Source organism: Tenebrio molitor, unplaced genomic scaffold (assembly GCF_963966145.1).
Source record: "Tenebrio molitor unplaced genomic scaffold, icTenMoli1.1 SCAFFOLD_906, whole genome shotgun sequence".
Lineage (NCBI taxonomy): Eukaryota > Metazoa > Arthropoda > Insecta > Coleoptera > Tenebrionidae > Tenebrio > Tenebrio molitor.
The window spans coordinates 3,734-14,448 of NW_027184286.1; the positions used below are offsets into that span (position 1 = coordinate 3,734).

At 41.0% G+C, this 10,715-nt stretch overlaps 1 non-coding gene across 1 annotated transcript; it reads right to left on the minus strand.

Annotated features, from left to right (window-relative positions):
• Nucleotides 1–1,696: 1,696 nt before the first annotated feature.
• LOC138141100 (5S ribosomal RNA) lies at nt 1,697–1,816 on the minus strand. The gene has a single exon (XR_011162988.1). It is a non-coding gene; the product is annotated as a 5S ribosomal RNA (ribosomal RNA).
• Nucleotides 1,817–10,715: the final 8,899 nt, after the last annotated feature.

A 10,715-nucleotide genomic window follows, 5' to 3' on the forward strand; every position in this document is an offset into this window, starting at 1 on the left:
AGCATATCTTTTAGATATAGCTGTTCCAAATTCACACAATATAACACAGACATATAATACAAAAATTAATAAATATATTATTATAATTTCAGCAACAGGAATAGTACCGCAATCTCTTTTTAAAAATTTAAAAATTTTGGACTTAGAGAACACATAAAACACAAAAAAGTCAAAATGTGGAGGCGAGACGCCGGTAATTATGTTGATAAGCACTGCACTACTGCCGCCGGGTGGAGGTGGGATACAAAAAGAAGATGCTCTCACTGCTCTCACTCACAATAAGTTCGGAAAAACCGAATTTTATTATCGTATTTAATTGACGTCACAGTTACTTTGGCGAAACAGGAGCTCGCTTTTCGAAGGCATGATGAAAAAGACAGACGAATCAATTTGATATATAAAACCTAACAGGAACGGCTGGTCCATGAGGTCATTTGGGTAATGACCCCCTAAAAAATAAAGGTTTTACCCAACACCAGCCGCGACTGCAATGTACACAAGACTATGACTGCTACATATTATGTTATTTCAACCAAATCAGAAGTACAATAATTTTGAAAAGTAAGTGCAATGTATACTTCTAAATCTATCTAAATTTATTAATATGTAATTTTTTTCAAAACTATCGATCTTTCTTTGAAACATTTTCAATTCACAATTCACTGTTGGAAGCGCTGTACTTTTTAGTATAAATACGTATACGAAAAATTAAAATAATAGTTGAATTAACACATCGTTAAATGTTACGAGGAACATAGTTTTTTGGATTACACAGCAAAATCTTGGAATTTCAGTCCGATATTACTCCATTGAGTCTTTGGACTCACAAATAAATACCTCGAAAAGCCGACAAACATCTGTCTAGAACTTTTCTAGTAACCAGAGGGTATCGTAAACGACCCGTGTTTAGACCTCTTTCGTGAAAGTGACCGACCGCCGGCGCCGCTCGATTTCGTCATAAATCTCAGCCGTACCCCCCACGATAATTGACAAGTCTGTCATACAGCCCTACCATTTAAAACCTTTATTCTCTTCGTTTTAAAAATAGTTTCGCATGGTTTTTCTCTCTTCTCGTTTTACAATGGTCCAGTGACTAATAAATGAGTGTTGTGTTATGAGTTTGTTCGAGCTCAAAAAAACGTGGTTCGAAATTGTTTAACGTTTAACGAATGGTAAGTTATTCTAGTTTTTATGTTGGTCTTAACGTGTTAGGGGCCAAGAATACAACATTGTCTGTCCATTATAACATAGAACTGATATGTTGAATTCAGATCTCTAATTATTTAAAAACCAAAAAAATAAAGCAGCAGTCAAAGTGGCATGTACGCGTAACCTAATATATATTTTTTTTACATTAAAAGATCGCCGTCTTCCTCGTCGCACTTACGACATTTGCATATGTTATCTTTGTTAAACTCACGGAAGGAATATAATGAACCGGTCACCCGTCCAAGTGCTGACCGCTGCCCGCGTGGCTTACCTTCGGTGATCGAACGACAACCTTTACCGTTTGACGAGTTTTTATTCTGCAATTGTTTACAATTAATCGACAAAAAAAATTGTTTTCTTAATTATCTAGTACTTAAAGCTATGAATCTACATTATACGGGTCTGTGCATGTTTCCGAATACCTGCACGAAAAACAAATCGGTTCGGTGGTTGCTATGGATTTCAAAAAAAAACAAAAAGTGTTGGGGGGCAACGGCACGCGGTGTTCCCAAGCGGTCACCCATCCAAGTACTGACCGCGCCCGACGTTGCTTAACTTCGGTGATCGGACGAGAACCGGTGCTTTTCAACGTGGTATGGCCGTTGCCGTGGTGTTTAGGTGTGATCGTTGGTGTAAAATATATTGCTTTTAACATTCCGATGCACGAATATGAACATCAAAACGCGATGCGTTTCGTTTCCGTATGCACTTACCCTCTGACGACCGACGTCGGACCGAACTAACGGGAAATCCCACAACAACCACCACGTCACGCTCTAACGACAAGAGAGACTACTAGACGGACTGGCGATCTCCCGCGTCGCACATTTTTCGACCGCCGGCGGCGGTGGAAAATCCAGAATTTCACCCCACCTACCGCGCTGCTTGCTCCGACGACGACGAGATTCCCACATTTGGATCGACCGAAATATGTAAGTAATATCAGGAAGTTCCGATTTTCGAGAGGAGACCTGTGTTTCTATTTACCTATCTATAATAATTATCGTTATAATCATCATATCATTATTATTATTATTAACATTATTATTTATTACCATTATTATTATTATTATTATTATTTATCGTCCCTCGGATTCGGCGATCTTCGAAAATCCAAGTTGGACCGTTAGACATTCGAACGCGGTGTGCGTGGCTGACGAGTTGTTATTTTTGGCGTTTTTTCTTCGATCTTCACCCCGACTTCGGACGACGCAGGTCGGACACGAAATTACGAAGAGAGAAAGACGGAAGAAAGGAAGAAAACCTGAAGATCCGTCGAAGAAAATATCGGAAAACTCGTAGGTGCGGCATCGGTCGGACGATGAAGACCGTCTCCTTTCGGATGATCCTCTCGACGGACTTTCGGCCGTCCCGAAGGGTCCGGACGGCAACGGGACCCGTCGTCGACTCGTCCCGTTTCAACTTCCGCCGAAAACGATCGACCTGAACGTCGGAGAGGCGGTTCGCGGCATCCTGTTGTCGGAATTGCCTCGGTTCGAACACCAGGTCCTTTCTGTGCTTCGACCGTTTCGGAAGCGTTTGGCGACGCGAAGATGTCGTAAAATCGAGAAGGTGGCGCGGTATTCCGGGAAGAGATGGACCAATATTTCGGCGAACGAAATATGGATTCCCGGAATCGACGCGTCTACCCCGCACCGCCGACGTAAACCGTCGGTCCCGAATCGAAACCGTGACGACCCGGATTTAGGGCTGGTGGTTGGAGGGGCGTGTACCTGATTCGAAACCCACCGACGTTCCGAGACGAACTTCGCTATCTCCAGGGAAACTTCGGAAACCGAGTTCGGCCAGCTTGATCACACGGTGGCGATGGTGATCGAGGAAAGAGGACGATGCCATCACGCGGGCAACGATTCCGAGGCCTGCAATTTCTTCGACGGCGGACGCGGTGCGCGTTCAGTCTTCCGTCCGCAGTGGCGACTATTTTATAAAGACTTAGAAAATTTTTTTGTTCAATTCTCGTTCACGAGGTGCTCGAAGTGTACGTGTGTGAGCAAGTGTTTTTTCAATAATTATTATTAACTTTTAACGTTTTAACGTGAAAGATGGCCGACGTCGAAAATCAAACAGCATCATCGGTCACCACCGGTTCCGCTGCCACCCCTCAATCCCACGCGAAGAAAGAGAAAAAAGCGAAAAATCCCAGGGCGAAACCGTCCCATCCTCCGACATCCGAGATGGTAAACAACGCCATCAAGGGACTCAAGGAACGCGGAGGATCGTCTCTTCAGGCCATCAAGAAGTTCGTCGCCGCAAATTACAAAGTCGACGCCGAAAAGGTCGCCCCTTTCATCAAGAAATATCTGAAAGGCGCCGTGGCGTCGGGATCTCTGGTTCAGACGAAAGGTAAGGGCGCGTCGGGTTCGTTCAAGCTCGCCTCGTCCACCTCCGGTGGTGCCAAAGTCGCCTCCGCCTCCGACAAGAGGAAACCCGCTTCGTCCGCCGCATCCAAGACGAAAAAATCATCCGCCAAACGTACCGCCGTCGCGACGACTTCCGACAAGGCTTCCTCGAAGACAGCCAAAAAACAAGCCTCCCCCAAAGCGAAGAAGACTGCTGCCGAAAAGAAGAGCGCCGTCGCTGCCTCCGCCGCCGCAGCGAAAGCCAAGAAATCGGCCGCCTCCTCGGCAGAAAAGAAAACTAGAGCCGCCCCGAAACCCCGATCGCCTTCCAAAGCGAAGAAATCTAACAAGGCTGGTCCGACTAAAAAACCCAAAGCACCCAAACCCAAGACAGCCAAAGCCATTCCTGTCAAGGTGAAAAAGGCCGCTTCGCCGAAGAGGAAAAAGTGAGAAACGTGGATGGATACTCGACTCATGTTCGTTCGGCTGTGCCTCGTTCCGACGTCATCATCGTACTACCGGCAACGGGGCACGCACAAATGGCCCTTTTCAGGGCCACACGATAATCTACGACGAAAAAAAGAAATAAAACTATCCTTACGGCGAAACCAAATAAAATAGATAGCATCAGCTGGCAGGTAGGTGATGACAGGATGCAATAAAATTTTACGAACGACCGCAACCCAACCCGAATCGAGAGGACCGACCGATTATTGACATTTTTATTTTATTCATTTCCGGTTGAAGGGCGATATATTTTTTTTTTTGCCTGTAAAGTTTGAGGTTCTGAAAAGAACCGATTTTTTTGTTATAAAATTCGTGTTTCGTGTTGTTCTTCCGAAACACGATGTGGAAAAATTTAAGCGCGTTCACCCCGAATACGTCTGGCAAGTTGGATGTCCTTTGGCATGATGGTTACACGTTTGGCGTGGATGGTGCACAAATTCGTGTCCTCGAACAGACCGACCAAGTAAGCTTCGCTCGCTTCCTGGAGGGCCATCACGGCGGAGCTTTGGAAGCGCAAATCGGTTTTGAAATCCTGAGCGATCTCCCTCACCAAACGTTGAAAGGGAAGCTTGCGGATGAGCAACTCGGTACTTTTCTGGTAACGACGGATCTCACGCAGAGCCACGGTACCAGGTCTGTAACGGTGGGGCTTCTTGACGCCGCCAGTGGCGGGAGCGCTTTTCCTGGCCGCTTTGGTAGCCAGTTGTTTCCTGGGGGCTTTTCCTCCGGTGGACTTGCGTGCGGTCTGCTTGGTCCTGGCCATTTCGAATGAAACGAATGAAAAACAAAACTGACAATTATTAAAATCGACTCTGACGATCGTTAGACGTGCACGCGTCGAAAGGTAAACGGGTACTAAAAATTCCGCCATATTAAATTGTACTTTTATACGTGAACAAAGTCAACGGCTGACTTCGTCGATTGGTCGATGGTGAACCGTTGAATCTATATAAGGCTCCGTTAGTTGAAATTTTGCGGTAGTTGACTTCCTAGGGACGAGGTGTGCAGGTATTTTGTGTCAGTTGAAATAATCTGAAAAGATGACCGGTCGCGGTAAAGGAGGCAAAGGATTGGGAAAAGGAGGAGCGAAGCGTCATCGCAAAGTCCTGCGTGACAACATCCAGGGCATCACGAAACCCGCTATCAGAAGATTGGCTCGTCGTGGCGGCGTGAAACGTATTTCCGGTTTGATCTACGAAGAAACTCGCGGAGTCCTGAAAGTGTTCTTGGAAAATGTCATCCGAGATGCCGTCACCTACACGGAACACGCCAAACGTAAAACCGTGACAGCGATGGACGTCGTCTACGCTTTGAAACGTCAAGGACGCACCCTCTACGGTTTCGGAGGTTAATTTCCTGGCGCTCTTCACCGTTCGAGAAAACCAGAATAAAATACGAAATACAAAATCGGTTCTTTTCAGAACCACAAAATAAAAATAAGAGGAAAAAAAAGAAACATGATGTTCTTTCGAGAAACAACGGACAATTATTACTAACTGACTACCTGATAAATGTACCAAGATCGTAAACACCCCTTGCTTTCCTTTTGGCATTGCAGTCGTAAATGATAATAATACAAAAAGAAAAGATGCATCGGTCATTTTACGAAAAAAAAAAGCTATAGTGGCCCTGAGAAGGGCCGATATTTTGAGTTTTCGCCACGGAGATGGATCGATCGTTCGTTTAAGGTTTCTTCTCGGTTTTTTTGGGTAAAAGTACGGCCTGAATGTTGGGTAAGACACCGCCTTGGGCGATCGTAACTCCGGACAGGAGTTTGTTCAATTCCTCGTCGTTTCTGATGGCCAGCTGCAGATGACGCGGTATAATACGTGTCTTCTTGTTGTCACGGGCAGCGTTTCCTGCCAATTCTAGAACTTCGGCGGCTAAGTACTCCATGACGGCGGCCAAATAGACGGGAGCTCCTGCACCGACGCGTTCCGCGTAATTTCCTTTTCTGAGAAGACGATGTATCCTACCCACCGGAAACTGGAGACCGGCACGGCTCGAACGGGATTTCGCTTTTCCCTTCACTTTACCTCCTTTACCGCGACCTGACATTTTAAGTTCGTTCGTTAGACACCACGAGAAGTAATAAAACTGACGGACGGGACTCGTCGATTGTAAAAGCTGGTAGCTGTGCTTCGAATTTATAGCCTCCGTGATAGGAGAATAGGACGTGACGATTGGTGGGAGCCCGTTTTCAGGTGGGGTTCTGGTGAACACACTACCTATCAGAAAGGTGGTGGTGCAAAGTTAACGCACGCACACGAGTCAGAGCAGTTCGCGAGTTTGTTGAATCGAATTGAATTGAAAAATGCCGCCGAAGACAAGTGGTAAGGCAGCCAAGAAGGCCGGGAAAGCTCAGAAGAACATTTCCAAGAGCGACAAAAAAAAGAAGCGCAGGAGGAAGGAGAGCTATGCCATCTACATCTACAAGGTGTTGAAACAAGTCCATCCCGACACCGGTATCTCTAGTAAGGCTATGAGCATAATGAACAGTTTCGTGAACGACATCTTCGAACGTATCGCCGCTGAAGCTTCCCGTCTGGCACACTACAACAAACGTTCGACGATCACCAGCAGAGAAATTCAAACTGCCGTGCGTCTGTTGTTGCCCGGTGAGTTGGCCAAGCACGCCGTCTCCGAAGGTACCAAAGCCGTCACCAAGTACACCAGTTCGAAATAGATGTTTTTCGTTTTCGACACATTTATAAACGGTTCTTTTCAGAACCACAAAAACTCTCGAACAAAAAAGAAAAAGACGTGAAACAGCGATTTTTAATTAACTTTTATTATGTCATTATTATTATTATTAGGTTTCATGCATTATCGGTATTTTGCACCCATGCCTATCCAACTTGTAGTTATGTGGTTATTGTATTCGAAATAATTTAGTTGATTGAGGTTATGTTATGAATAAATTTCTATTTTGCCAGAATACAACTCTTCGGAAGAAGAAATCAAATAAACAATCGTACATCTGCTGAACAACCTAGTTGATGGTTGATGGATTTGCATTACCCAGCATATAGCCTAAATGTTCATCTTTAGTGAAATTAAAATTACTTAGCTTTTTTAAGAAAGAAAAAATTAGAACGAATTCTCATCGAAAAAACCGCGATTCCTACAAATGATACAGATGGTTTTGTAGTCGCGTATGTTATTGAATACAATGAGCCGACATTTTTCCGACTCTTTGTTTCATCGAAAACGTTGTTGACATTAGCAAGGAACGTTAAGGATTCCCTGAAACAGACAATTTCACTGTTTTGGAATAGCAGTATGTGCAAATGAGAGGACAGAAGACTTTGAAAAAAGGAGTGAACAAAACTGTACTTTAGTACAGAATGTTATGTTTATTTTAATTTCAATTGTTCCTGTTTTAATGAGATTTTTTATGTTCCTAAATCATTTTCTATTTTTTTTTTCATTAGAGAAGAGTTATTGTCGAGTTATTATCTCTACCTAGCATAAAAATTAAAATACTTTGCAACATTACGTTATTATACATTGCATATCTGACATAAAATACTTGCAAAAATTACTTAGCTAATTAATATTACGCATGACAACTCACATTATTTACTTTGCAAAACATTATAGAATACATAACAGATAATTGTGACCCTGTGTATTGTTCATTGGAATTAAAATAAAAAAAACGTGATTTCGTCAATCGCCGTTATTTGCGACTTCAGGCAACTGTCGCTAAGAGCTATTTTTGTTTCTCCGTTCAATTTCCCGATAAAATCGTCGACTTAGTTATTAACTAAGTTCTTCAGTTAGGTGGTATCAACAATACCACAATAGCCATGTTGCCGGAGTTTTTTGATAAAAGACTTGCTAGTTGGAATACAGAAAATATTTACCAAACACCTATTCACGATAATAAACCGGGGCACTATTGTGGGTTTTCGGTTGGTTTTATATTATATTAGGTACTCACCCTTCGTAACGTGTCTCCACGAAAAAACGTCACTTTCACACTAACCACCTTTCGTTTTAACTCTCGCGACGATAACTGAAATGTTGACGCGCGCCGGACAGATTCACGGACATACAACCACCCACCCACCCCGCGCCCCGGTTTCCGTCTGGACTGGTTCTGTCGTCCGAGTGAGTGCCAAAAATTAGCGTTCGTCTATTAAATGATTGTCGGATGATGATTATTGACGGACACTTTTATCGCACCCGATCACACTTTAGTTACTACCTACGTTTAGTATCGACGACGCATCGTTTCGATTATTGAAATTCGAATTGAATTTTTTTTTTTTCTAGTTTTCGACGTAGATTCGCGTGACACAAATATTATGAGCCTTTTTGGATCGATTTCGTGTGCATCACGCCATTTCTACGGGCGAACGTGAATGTGTGATGTTGACGTGATGGAAGCAACGTTTAGGCAATCCGCATTACGTATTACTATCAATTATATTTTAAACGAATGAAAACTTCAATTCAGAAGTGTGATAATCCCGATCCATTCAAGTTTTGTTAATTTTAGATTAAAAATGCGTGAGTATTGTACTATTGCTAACGATGCCAAAACATCGCATATTCAATGTAAAAAGAACAAGAGCAACGGGCCATTAAGTTAATTTAAAAATAACTCGTACCGGATAAGTCGAATACGTATCCAGGGAAAATTTATTAATTTTAAAATTGACCGGCGGAAACAGGTTCTCGCCTCCCACCACTTTTGTGTAGCGGCCGCCAAATCAATTTTGTTTTTATATAATTGATTCAAAAAATTGAAATTCACGCATAGTTATCTGTGCCTGAAGTGGGTCATTTTCATTGCATTGTTAGTAAGATCGAAACCATAGAAACCATACAAAACGCATACGACTATTTCTGTTTTTCATTTCACGCACTGTTTTTTATTAGTTACCTAGCAACATGGTCACTGCATTGAAACTTCAGAGTTCCTTCAAAAATTTGAATTTTTAATTTCAATTTTTTGAATCAATGATTTAATATAAAAATAACTATTGTGGAAAACAGCAAAAAATAAAATAATACCACTAATTGGCGGCTGGTCAGGATAGACCTAACGTTCGAAATTTAGAAAAATATTTTTTTTATTTTAATACTGTTACTTTTCTAATGAAGTGCGAAATAAGTTGTGCCCCATAGCTATCTTTTTTATTTTTCACTACGACAATTACAAAGTGTTGATATTCACAACTTTTCGTGAGCACTTCGATAGAAATGAACAAGAACGCAGGAAAATTCCACACCGAATATTAATATTCTGTCTTGGCCCATGTTTACTTTTATCTACCGCAAAACAAAATGTTCGGATTTGTCAGGGGTATTCTGATTTAAAAAAAGAAGAACATTTGACGAATATTTTAAGTCTCAAACGTTTGGAAAATAATGCAACAACAATTCATAGACTACAAAAAAGCCTATGATTCAGTACCACATTCATGGTTAATTAAAATTCTTAAAATTTATAAAATTAATATTAAATTAAATCACCTTCTTTATATGGATGACATAAAACTTAACAATAACTGAAAATCAATCAATATGTCGTGGTCATTACGAAAATTTAGAATATATAACTAAAGAAGGAGAAATCATTAAAAATTTAAATAAAGGAGAATTTTATAAATATTTAGGTATTAATCAATCAAATCAAATTAAATCTATTCTTTTGGTGTTATAAAATGGTCCAAAACTAATTTAAAGAATATAAATATTCAAACTAGAGTTCTCTTTACAAAATTTTGTAAACATCACCCCAAATCTGCTGTTGAAAGATTTAATTTACCACGCGAAAATGGTGGTAGGGGTTTTTCAAATCTAGAAATTCTACAACACAATCAAATTGCTTCACTAAAAAATTATTTTCTCAATAGAGCTCGTGATATGACACTATAGCAAATATAAAACAAAAGTCTTTACATGGGAGATATTTTAAAGAGCTGAGGGTTTTATATTTGCAATACAAGATCTTGCACCGTTTTGGCTCACAGCGAATATAAAAAACGTCATGATATATTCGCAAAAATTATACACATGAATTTAGCAGTTAAATTCAATTTATTAAAGGATACACAACCACATTACATTTATAAACCAGAAAGTTGTTTAGAAAATGACAATTACAAATTATATTTTGATCGCACAGTTTTAACTGACATTCACATTCAGCATAACAGACCAGACATTATTATTTTAAATAAACAACAAAAGCAAGCATATCTTTTAGATATAGCTGTTCCAAATTCACACAATATAACACAGACATATAATACAAAAATTAATAAATATATTATTATAATTTCAGCAACAGGAATAGTACCGCAATCTCTTTTTAAAAATTTAAAAATTTTGGACTTAGAGAACACATAAAACACAAAAAAGTCAAAATGTGGAGGCGAGACGCCGGTAATTATGTTGATAAGCACTGCACTACTGCCGCCGGGTGGAGGTGGGATACGAAAAGAAGATGCTCTCACTGCTCTCACTCACAATAAGTTCGGAAAAACCGAATTTTATTATCGTATTTAATTGACGTCACAGTTACTTTGGCGAAACAGGAGCTCGCTTTTCGAAGGCATGATGAAAAAGACAGACGAATCAATTTGATATATAAAACCTAACAGGAACGGCTGGTCCATGAGG